This window comes from Macadamia integrifolia, unplaced genomic scaffold, assembly GCF_013358625.1.
Source record: "Macadamia integrifolia cultivar HAES 741 unplaced genomic scaffold, SCU_Mint_v3 scaffold542, whole genome shotgun sequence".
NCBI classification, from domain to species: domain Eukaryota; kingdom Viridiplantae; phylum Streptophyta; class Magnoliopsida; order Proteales; family Proteaceae; genus Macadamia; species Macadamia integrifolia.
Genome location: NW_024870481.1, coordinates 228,148 through 240,941, shown reverse-complemented (window position 1 = coordinate 240,941; position 12,794 = coordinate 228,148). Strand labels below are relative to the sequence as shown.

Sequence of the window (12,794 nt, the reverse complement as noted above, 5' to 3'; positions counted from 1 at the left end):
TTCACTCCCTTTCTCCCTATTTAAACCATCCTCATCCCCTCTTTCCTATCCGGTTTTGGGCTGTTCCTCTGTGTGCTCTGGTTATTTGGCTACCCCCTTTCTAGTGAAAGAAGGAACGGATAGAGAGGATAGAAAGAGTTGATGTGCCAAAGCCAAGGGCTTTCTTTTTTGCACCAGAAGGAGTTCGAGAGATTAAACCGTGCACCACTAGCAGTTGAAGCTGCCAGCATGATCTAAACTCTCTCCTTAGAGGGAAAGATCAGATCATGTGGCAGTTTCACCTGTTGATGGGGGTACGACAACCACTGATCCTCATAAACCCTAATCCCAATCCTATGCATTTTTTACTACTACTGCTTCTCTGCCCTCTTTTCTATCTAGTCTATACATCCTAATTGCCTACTTGCTTCTGATCTCTCTTTCTATCTTTCTGGTATTTACATCTTAATTGCTGCATCTACACCTGTTTGGTTATACGGGTTTAATGGGTTTCCTTCTTCTTCTGCCATGGAAACCCTAGAAAAAGGTTTGTGATCCTTCTTGGTATATTCTATATTGTTTTGGCTCATCTGGGTATTATGTTGTTCATATTATTATGTTGTTTTCTTTTTTGCTCTAGTGATTTTGGAGTATGTTTTGGTGTTTGTTGTTGCTGCTTTTTCTGTCAATATACGCGAAGAATGGAATCTTAACAGTTCCATGAGAGACATTGTTAGGGTTTTCAGTGACAGAATTTCTCTGTCTCAAGAGCCTCAACACTGGGTTGGTGCTTTTGAGATCCCCACCCCCCTTCCTCTAATCTATGCCCTACATCTACCTCTCAGCCTCGGGAACTGAGCCCTTTGTTATCCGGTCTGGTACTGAATACTGACTCCCTTGATTTCTACTCTATTCTAGTCGATATGTCTGTAGGGTATGTCATATGCTATATATGCCTCACTTTTTGCTCACGATATATATATATATATATATGCTTTGGACTACTAAATTTCTCTTCTTTGTTTAACATTTCATGGAAGTGAAGACTGCACCAAATAGGATTGGGTTTCAATCTTTGTGTCCTATCATCGACTGAGACCTGTCTTCTTTTTAATTTTCTTCTTTGATAAACATTCTTTATGGGTCTTGAGTTTGTCGACGTGGGGGTTATCTTAATTCCCATTTGGATTCCCGAACTACATGGCATTGAAAGATCCAATTTTGTTTCCCAAAGACCATTTGATATTGTTCTACTACTGTTAATCTGACTGTAATGCAAAGAGAACCCACAAAGAAGCATTGATGGGTTTTATAACTCAATTGTGAGAGCCTGGAATTTGAAATCACAATGTGGTCCATGTCCCATTTGTGATTTGTGTGATTTGTCCAATGGCTCAAGAAAACAAAGTTGGATGATGATGGATTCATCTCTCATTTAGTTTCCAATCTCCCCCCTTAATCAAATCAGAGTCCAATTGGTCCTTAATCAGCATTAAAAGCTGGCCTGAATTATGGTAGCCATCATTCTGATTCAGTTTTTTTTTTTTTTAGATGGGTATACTATAGGAGGGAGGAGGAGGTAACAGCCAGGAGACACGAAATTGAAACCTCCTGGTTTTTTCACACCACAACCTCATCAACTGTGCTAGGCAATTGTTCTTAGACGAATCTTTCTGGCTTCGATAGAGATAACATTCATCTACTTCAGAGTTGCTTTGAGTATTGAATTTTTTTTTTTTTTTTACATGTAATGAGATCTGAAAATGTTGTTGCCTTTGCTATTTCTAAATGGGCACTTTCATACCCTCATCAAGGTTTATGGAATTCCGCCGGAGATAAATTCATCTACTTCAGAGTTGCTTTGAGTTCTGCTCTTTTTTACATGTAATGAGATCTGAAATGTTGTTGTCCATGCTATTTCTAAATGGGCACTTTCATAACCTCATCAAGTTTCATGGAACTTCGCCAAAGATAACATTCATCTACTTCAGAGTTACTTTGAGTACTGATTTTTTTACATGTAGTGAGATCTGAAAATGTTGTTGTCCATGCTATTTCTAAATGGGCAGTTTCTTACCCTGGTCAAGGTTTCTTGAATATCCGCCGTCCCAGAGGATATTCTGAAGTTGTTTGAAGTGTTTTTTTTTTTGACCTCTAAGGCCTAATTTTTCTTCCCCCTCTTTGGGGGTGTTTGCACCCAAAAAAAAAAAAAAAATAGAGTCCACCTTAATTAATCACCCATTTGCCCAAATGTTCAATCAAACCAAAGCGGGATGATGGTTTCATCTTTCATGTGGTTCAGTGGTTGCTAATCTTTCCCTTCATCAATTTGGGATTGGGACATTGGGTCTTGAATTCGAACTGAATTTTTTCAGTGGCCCCCAATGGATTCTTTCACAGAAATACGAATTAAAACAACTATGAGAAGGGTAGCAAACCAGGGCATTCTATAACAAGCAAACTCCAGAAAATGATTGTACCTTTCAGATATGAATGCGGATTTAGAGATTTCTGCAGATCCGGGTGAGTTGTAAAAAAATAGATTTCTTTCTATAGATTGGTTTTAACGAAGAAATTTATATATATTTTCTTCTTTTTTGGTTATTAACTTATATTTAGGCTGAGGGAAATGAAAGCATTAAGGTCCCTCACCCCTCTTCCCATCTCTCTCTCTCTCTCTCTCTCTCTCTCTCTCTCTCTCTCTCTAAAAGTAAACAAGAGAAAAAGAAAAAAAAAAAGATGAATCTCTTTTACGTCATGGACATGGTTCCCTCGGCCTTTCTGCAGCTCTTCGTTTGTCCTGATCAGTCATTGACGACTTATATATGGTGGATTGTTCATTTCTAGGGTTTGTTACGTTCCATTTTGTTGACGTTCCCATGAAGTGAAGAAACCCTAAAACTCTGTCCTGCTAGACCTTGGAATGACGATGGCATTAGCTGTCTCTTGATGTTAGAGTTAACACCATTGATAGGGCTTGTGTGTAGGTGATGATGTGGCACTTTTCATAAATCATAGGGGTTTGAAACTTGAAAGGGAGATGTCAAGGAAAAGAATGGGAGAAAATTACTATTCTTGGAAGAAGCTTTGGACTCTCTCTCTCTCTCTCTCTCTCTCTCTTCTCCTTTTGTGTCTGTTTGAGAGTGTGTGTGTGTGTGGTTGGAGAGGATATGCCCTGAAACCAAGCATGTTATCTCATCTTTATTGCCCGTCCTTTAGGGAAGAAGACATTCTCAATGTTGGTGACTGACATTGTGAGACTAGAGATTAGGGTCTTTCTATCAAAGTTTCCTTATTCTTAACCTCCCTGTTCCAATTCTAGGGTTGCCAATGGATGAGAAAAATCCGGTCCAACCAAATTTCTTTGCATTTCTGTTATGCATCTTTCTAGTTTAATGTGGAAATTTTAGGTTAACCCATGATCTGTTTCAGCACCCTTGACCAGTTTATCACAATAACTAAGCACATTGGGATCTCATCACGTTCCACCAAAAGAATAACCAAGTGATGCATGAAATAAAGTTGATTAGAGCCTAAGAATATATCTAAACTTATCAAAACAAATAATTTAATAAGCTATTTTGGATACACTGCTTTGAATTTTGTGAAAGGATCTGACTTACTAAGATTTGATCATGTTACCTTACACATGGCTCCATAATTTTATGTAATCCACGTTATTGATAACTATGTTAATATCATCCATCTCCTGGTGTTTCTAGCTAGGCTTCCATTGCATAAGTAGCTATAGTAGGCATGAAAGAGCTAAATTAATGAGATTTGTTTTTAATCTAAATTTCAATTTTTCAAGACCCTTGGATAAGATTCAATTGAAAGTTTTTGATTCATCGGTCATTACAGTATTGTGATGCAAACTTATTCAGGTTTAAAATTGAAGAATATCCATTTTGCTTGTAAGAAAATAAAATGGCTGAAACTATACTCTTTTCTAAATTTCATTAAATCAAAATTTCTATCATTAGTTCATTCAAATTGTAATAATTTCCCCTCAATCATCAGCCTAAGAATTACATTGATCAAATGTAAAATGAGTTTGTTGCCTAAAATCTTGTTCAGGTTTATTTGTTTGGTCATTTGAAATGTTTTATGTTGTGATCTTCAGATTTGAAAGTGCAGCATTCAAATAATTTGATAGTGAAACTAGGGTAGCCCAGTGTGAAAATGATCACAGAGATAAGGTTTTCTACATACATACTCTTACTGTTTCACCATAACCACAGAATTGAGTAATTCATGATGGGTTTTATAAATCACTTCTCAGTTGAATGTTGAGAATCTAATATATTGTCCAAGGGAAAAAATCATTAATTTTACATATCATCTGGGTTTATGGAGCTATATTGCTCATCCTTTCATAATTTTTTTTATATATTAAACCAAACAATAGGCTTAGTTGTTTCTTCAAAGTTGGCATTAACAGCACTGTCAAGTGGCAATCCAATGTTCTTGAATTCATTAGAACTTGTAGTCCTTTCCATGTGCTTTGATTCATTAATTTCGTGCTGATACCAAAGTGTTTCAAAAAAGGGAAAGGTCACCTTGAAGTAGGTTTGCCTCTGGACTAGATTATCCTAATTTAAATGGAATCTCCATTGCTGTACTCAAAGAGTCAAATATGAAACTTCTTACACCTTAAAATTCATAAGATGCATTAACAGTGGCCATTTCCATTGTTCACCACTGCTTATTTCCCTCAAAGGACTAGAATATAACTTGCAACTTTTGAAATTTATTGCTTTGCAAGAACTCATACCCAACATTAACACAAAATGAAAGAGGAGAAGGTGGAAAAAAAAAGGTTTGGAATAGAAGGATATGAGATAAGTGCAAAATCTAGGAAATAAATTAATAGAATCAATACCTTGAGAAGGAATGTTTTGGATTAGAATCCAAATCTTTTGATAAGTGTCTAAAGGAAATGCATCAAACAGTACTTATACCAAATAAAAAATTCAATGCATGTTATCTTCCTTCTCTCCCTGATACTCAAGAAATGTTTTAAAAAAAATAAAAATTGACTGTTACTACTGAAAACTTCTGTCAATAATCACCTTTCATAATTTCTTAATCAAAATAAAGTTTGTTTGGAGAAATGGTCTCCAATAACCTAATCAACTCATGAATATGTACAGCTGCATTACCACTTATGAAGATCACTCTCTTACCAAAAGAAAAAAGTGAAGGTTGCCCATAATTGAGCTTATAATTTCATAAACTTCCAATGTCTTAGATAAATTTAATTTAATGAGCCCAAAAGAATACAAACCTCATAGAATACTGAGGCCATTTGGCACAGCTGGTGACAATCCTTGCATCCTCGTATGATGTTCATAGATTCACAGACAAGTTGATTGAGTTTAAAGTTGAAGGAAAAAGGCATTTAACCATTTGCTTTTGGAAAAATCCAAACTTCATAGAACGTACCATTCAAACTAAATGCATAAACTAACAACACAGTCGAGCTGTTGATGATAGGAGAGGAATTCTACAAATAGACCAAGAGTTGGCATTGGATTCTCAAACTAGGACCACAGTGATGTCTCTAGCTACTGGCTTTAAGTACCCTACCTAGTTTGGTCAGGCTATGGTGAAGATGGGAGCTGTAGAGGTCCTTACTAGATCACAAGGTGAGATTAGAAGCTCATGGCAGGCCATTGATACTGATCAATACCAATAAGAAGAAGGAAAATTCTGATTACTAAATGAGCCTGCATGAAGTATATACATTTTGCAGGGATGTGCATCTACTGCTGCAAATTTTAAAAGTACTAAAACTAAATCATGCACCTTACCAAGATTAATGTCTTTTTATCATCAGAGATTGATTAGAAAGTATCATCTTGGGCTTAAAAACATTAGGAGTAGTGATTGCATGTATCAAAAAAGCCCTATTCTAAGCATTAGGTTTTAGTGAAGATACTAGCTTCTTAATTAATAACCCAATAAAGCCTAATTAGCTGGGTAAACAAGAAACCCACCCTTTTCTTCTCTTTTGGTTAGTCGTGTTAATAACACATTGATTCTTGGTAGGAAAATCTCTTTCATCGTATAGCTGTGAACACCTTCTCTTACTAGACCATTGATTCTTGGTAGGAAAATCTCTTTCATCGTATAGCTGTGAACACCTTCTCTTACTAGACCGGCCTTTTGAGAAAGAAATTTACATGGTATCAAAGCGATTTCTTTCCGTTCCATTCAATTCTATCCTCCCTAGTTATGTTCAAGTGTAAGGTGATTCGGAACCCACCTACACGTGAGGAAGAGTCTTAATCATATTAGTCCCACATCGATTTTAAATAAGAACATCCCTTTACCCGTGAACATCTCTTCTTACTAAATCTTTTGAGATGAAAATCTACATTTTGTGAGGGAGGAATATTTCATAAGAGATTTTCTGTATTGAAAATCTTCCATTGAAATGTTCTTTCTAAAGTTTATGCTATAGGCATGTTGGGCCTCTGAGGAGTAAGTCCATTCCTAGGTAGCTACCCTACAATACGAATTAGCAATTATATAGTTGGCCCATCAGAAAGTGTTTCATCATTTGGGCATCTGGTAAAGGAAAAGAGGACCAAAAAATTATGTGGGCATGCAGATCTAATCTGGGGCTGTTTGTCTGAGGGTTGCATTGATATAGCCTGCATGTACGAGTGTTCAGTGAATCCACAATATGAACAGCTGATGAACCTGAACCTGAACCTGCAGTAAGATCAAGAGAGAAGAAAATAGCTGACGGCTGAGCTATTTAAGAGGGAGGCGTGTAAGTCAAGTAAAGCTACTTCTGCCGAAGCATAGGGTATGTTTGTTAGCTGAGTCTGACTTACTTGGATTCCTACAATTCTATTCAGAAACACATGCAATGGGAACTGGGAAGACTATTATGTCCTTTCTGAAGATAACGGAGTTCTGCCTTTTCATTTTGTCTTTGAACAGCCCCATCCATGCTTTCTTTTCACTTCCTTCTTGGAAAGGGACGCAGGCTTGCTGCTTTTTATTTTTATTTTTTCTAAGGTGTCAGATGTTAATCATGTTATGAACTCATTTCAGCTGTTGGATAAGAATATTTTAACCAACATCACCTTAGCTTAGTGGACATTATCTTTGATCAGTTGAGTGGAGGCAGTTTCAGTTTCAAAAGCTAGCCCAATGGAGAAGGTTGTGAGATTGAAGTCTGTTATACTTGTCATACACAAATACGTATAGGAGTAGGCGGTCATTGCCTACTAACACCCAGTAGACTAGCCATTGACCAACCGTGCTCAGTAGGATAGAGTAACCATTAAAAAAAAAAAAAAAAGATAAGAATTCTTGATCCTTGTGCACTTCTTAGAGGCTGAAGTATATACTGTATGGGAGAAATTAAGAGTGTTGTCCACCCTTGCCCTCTACACCTATCATGGTTTTAAAATTCAGATCAGATTGGTCGGTATTGGCCTTAATCGATCCCAATCTTTGACTGATCCACTAATTACACATAAGGGTAAAAAGGTAATAAAATGATATTTATTAAAAAAAAGAGTAAGTTTGTCTGATACGGTTCGATCGAAAGTGATCTAGATATATATATATATATATCGGCCATCCCGAGTTTTAAAACCTTTACGCCCAAATTCAAATGTGATGAAAAGACCCCAACCATCTCTGCGCACATTAGGTTTTTCATGCTCAGTTGTGTCTGAGAGTAGAGGGCGTGGGAGGACAGTGTTCTCTTGCCAATCCACATGGCACAATGAGGTGAGTTACCCATAGACACTTTATGGATTGGATGTTAGGAGTTTTAAGATTTAGAACTCAAATGTGTAACCATCACGATAATAAAACAAGATTAAGAAATTGAAGGGATGACAAACATACTTGTTGAGCGTAGAATAGTCCCTTAAACAATGAACAAAGAGTCCCCATGAATGATGGTAAAGAACTACACGGTGGAGTCCCTTCCAGTAAAATCTTCAGCAACCTTTTACCCTTGGAATTCTCTCTCGTACGCATTAACTCTTGTGAGAGGAGTCAATGCTTCCGAACAATGAAATTGTGAAAACTGATGGCTGCAAGGACCATTAGCATTTTATTTATAATAGAATCCCTAAAACCCTAATTTATTCCCACAATAGACTGGGCCAGATATTTTCCACTTGAAGTGGCCTAAATTAGCCATGGCCTAATAGATCTGCCTGGTTCAGTTAAGCCCATAAAAAGACTTAGCATTGGAACTATCATGAGATCTTATGTTGGTTAGTAAAATCGGCTTGAATTGGAAATAAACAAAAAAATCTCCAGTTTTAATATACATTGTTTTATGAAATAAGGGAAAATGATGATTACCCTACGCACAGACAGTAGACATTGGGGTGGTAAGAAATCCACCTTACCCCCTGACTGATGTCTGTATGCCTCCCTTCATTGATCCCTTTGCTGGCGCATTGGTCACTCTTCAGAGGTAAAAAGTTGCTGATGGTAAAGAAGGATTTTTAAGTCAAGATCCTTCTCTTCCTCAAGCCAACTTCCCATTCTAAGATTTAAGACTCAAGATTTTATTTCCACACATGAATGGTTTCTTTGAATCCAGGAATATACTTCCATTTAGTTACAAATCTAAAAGGCCTCTTCCATATGGGCCATGGAGCTTTGACTAAGACAACCAAAAGGACAATGAATAGATCCACAAATGCCGGCTAATAGATCACCAATGCATCCGGTTGCTCTTGGATTAGACGTCAGTTCCATCTATGGTTGGACCATGTAAAGAAAAGGGTTATATATATATATATAGAAAAAGAAAAATCATTACATCAAAGAACAGAAAATGCATCCATGTCTATATTAAATCGGGAGATCGGAGAGTGGTAGTCATAGAATAAAGCTAAATGTTTAACAAAAACCACTACATCGTTGCTAGACCTGAGCTGAACAATATGAAAGGGGCCATTTGAATATATATCCATCACTACACGGTCATCAGCAAAACGTTGATCCATCAATCTATGCAGTCGATTTTCATATTTTTACTCCAAATGTGTTTTAAAGATTGTTCCTAGTAATATCTAATGGTATAAAAATTAGAAACCATGTACACAAAAATTATAATAATAATAATAACAATGGAAAGTGGGTTCCATAAGGAAAAATGAAAATATTATTTCATAAATTATTAGGGCAGATGAAATCATTTTCAAACTGATTTTTTAGTACAATGATTATGATGATGAAATAAACCTAATCCCAAAGTTTGGACAAAGATTTCGAGATCGTTTGATCATCCTTTGAGCTACTTAACCTATTCAAGGGTATTTAGTCATTTTTTTTAAATCGTACAAAATGTCATTTGGGGATTAAATAAGATTTTCAAACTATAATTTATGCCTCATAAACTATTCAAAGACATCTGATCATCATTTCTATGCACACCTTAAAGTGACAAAATGGGTTATTTACACTGGTTGATCCTGTTTTCCACCTAATCCAACATAAATAAATCAACTTTTTTTAAATCCTTCTCACAATTTTAGTTCTCAAGGATCCAAACAAGACCTAGTTGAGTTGAGAATTGATAACTGCATTCCACCATGTAGGGGAATTGAAGTTTTGTGTTTGAATCTTTTGGGAGTTGATCTTAGTTGTGGAAGATACATTTATCTATTACAGTTGTCTCACCTTGCAATTGAGAACATTAATTGTTTTGTTAAAAAAAATTCCTAAACTCATGGAGGACGGTTCATCAACCATTCTAGGATTCACAAAACCTATAGAATTTTAGTACGTTCCCAAAATACTCTCTCAATAACCATGTACAAGCCTCAAGCCCTGCAATGGGCACGGAAAAACTCGGCCCAATTGATTTTATCAAGAAAGTTTTTCATTGAAGAGGTTTGGTCTTATTTCGGGAAAAAAAACTTGAAAGTTCATGAACAATGTTGAGACTTTAATCAAATTTTTACTGATCTTAGAAAATTTGATTAATCAATTGCTTAGGGTTACATAGAAATGACACCCAATGACCAAACATTTTTCCTTATATTTTCAGCTAGTACTGGTTGAAATTACATAACATAATTTCCATGTATTTGATGGGGTTTCAAAGCTTTATTTTAGCATGTTATGAATTTCATTTGGACTTTCGCCAGAAAATTTTCATTTGAACTTAAACTTGACATGTGAGCAGGACTGCAGGCCTAGAACTCTATATTGGTGGGAGTTCCGGGGATGATCCCCTATCAGCCTAAAAATACCCATAAAATCTACTTTCATCTGACTTACCATGTACCTTTTTTTCTTGGGTGCTAATGACAGGTATCCAGCCCTTCGGCCTGACTAATCCCACGAGCCCATACTAATCTCAAAACAACATGGACTGCGTCATACCGAGGTTGAACGAGAACCATTCAACTTTCACTAAAAGCAATGAAGATTACTAAACACCCCGTGTGAGTGGCTCCATACTGACCTACGACATACGTTTCTCCTCCCCAATATTATCAAACTTGGAATCAGATCCAATCGATTTCGACTCAATCCAGATTCAGCCAGAATCAGTCAGTGAATTAGTCTCAACCCTCCGAACTGGGCTCAGCCGATTCAATTCCGATTCTTCAAACCCTCCCTGTTTTTCTTTTGGGTGAACACTTCAAAGTTTTTAAAGGCTCTGAGGAAGGTTGAGTTAGAACCAACAAATAGTTTCGGAACACGGGCTTGGGGCTGGCCCGGGCCAGGGGATGAATCCCATTTCCCAACAAAAGGAACAAAAGTGTTCCACTGAATGGACCGCAAGCTTATCAGCTACACAATTCCCCTCACGCAATGTATGATGAAATGTGATCTTAGAAAACTGATCCAGAAGGCGAAAACAGTCCTCAATGATAGGTTTGATACGCCTTTGAATGAGGAGAAGATTATCACCTTCCACCTCCACCTCCACCTCCACCTGTTGGAAGCCCTTGACAGCAGCAGCGTATAACGCCCAACGGACAGCCATTGCTTCCGCTACAATAAAAAAGGTTCGGCCAAGATAAACGGAAAGACCCAACAGGAAAACTCTTATCAGAATTGTGAAACACCACACCCGAACCTGCAGGACCTGGCATACCCAAAGCCGCACCATCAAAATTAATTTTAGTCATATGAACAGCCGAATGGAAAGTAGTGCTCAAAGAGCGAATATGGCCACGATAAATACAAGCATTATATGCCAACCAGATGTGCCAAATCAAGGAAGCTAATAGAGTGCCAGCCCAATGAAATTGATGTTGAAACAGCTTAGAAGTAAGAACACAATAAATGAAAGACTAATATTTGTGTTAGATTTTATATCTATTTTATTATATTTAAGTTTCAAAATGAAGTCTTTCTTTGATGTGTTTTGATTGTCTTGTTATGGTGTGAGATCCTTGGGGTCAAGGTAATGGAAAATGGTCAATAACACCCTATAGAAACCCTAAATTTCATAGGTTATTGCCAAATGGAGGTAAATGGTCAATGTCATTATATGGGTTCCTAAAGTCCATTCATGGTCACTACCATGAGTGGAGAGGTGGGTTAAGAAATTGATTGGGAATAATTCAATTTATTGAATTAATTCCCAATTCATGTTCATATTACATTGTTGTGTTATAGTATTTTACTCTTAGAAGGGATCAGAAGAACTGCCTCATCTTCTAGTGAGAGGTTGTTTTATCTTGGAGGTAGAGGTGCAGGACAACTCTTGACAGTAGAGGGCATCAATTACTTTAAAGGCAGCACTACAAGTGTGACTCAACCTCTATTCTGTTCAAAGCTTCTTCAGTTGTGGTGGTGATTCGACATCTGTTTCAAGTCTTTCCTTTTCTCATTTCAGCTAAGGATCAACACTACGATAGGATAGTTTCTACTGCAAAAGCTTTGTATTGCAATTTGTATTTTGTAAAAAATTGTGATACAATTACCCAACATTTTGGATTTAGATTGATAATGAGAAGTCCAAATGCATGTCATAAATTTGTTGTCCAGGAGCATGAAAAGAAAATATGAGTTGCACTGCCAACAGGTTAGGAACAGAAAGGACAGATGTTGGAGATATTCAGCCCACGAGCACGCAGAAGAGTTGGTAACGGCATCTTATCCAGCATAAGTTTCCATAAGGTAAATAAAGCTTTGGGAGGGGCTTTCACATGCCACAATTTCAGCCAAAAGGGTTCTTGACCATAGAAGATTCAAAGTCAAGTGTGTTAAGTTTGTCTTGAATTCTTGACCCGTTTTGAAGATTGACCCGATCCGATATATTTTGGTGGTAACCCGAATGAAAAATTTTCTGAGATCTGTGATGGAAGCAGAGGGGTTGGGCCAATAGGCCCAAGCTCGGAGCCCATCACTGATCTCGTATGGGGGTGCGGGGGCGTATGGTTCGATCGGATTAACCGCGCCCGATGGGTCGACCCGCATTTTGGAGTATATATAATGTACTGTTGCTTGTTGAGAAAGTTATTGTATTCTAGGGTTTTCACGCAGTAGGGTTTCAGGGCGAGGTTTTTCTCAGCGCTGCTAAGGTGTAATTTCTCTTCTGCATAGTGAATCATCTTTTTCTTCGCCTGAGGACGTAGCACACCACCCTAGTGTGTGAACCTCGTTAAATCTCCGTGTCGTACGATCTATTGTCTCTTTATTATTCGTGTTTCTTGGTGTTTGATCTTACAAAGTGCAAGTTTATAAGCCGATGCAATAGAAAAATTCCCAGAAGCTGACCCATACCAAATGATATAATCTTCAAAGCGATGGGGAGACAGAGGAATAGCCATGATTAGATCTGCCATATCAGGGGGCCACCA

General features: G+C 37.3%; 1 long non-coding RNA gene across 1 annotated transcript; it reads left to right on the top strand.

Moving 5' to 3' along the window:
* On the top strand, positions 1–1,921 carry LOC122069175. The gene is made up of 2 exons (XR_006137392.1): positions 1–526; positions 1,531–1,921. It is a non-coding gene; the product is annotated as an uncharacterized LOC122069175 (long non-coding RNA).
* The last annotated feature ends 10,873 nt before the right edge of the window (positions 1,922–12,794 follow it).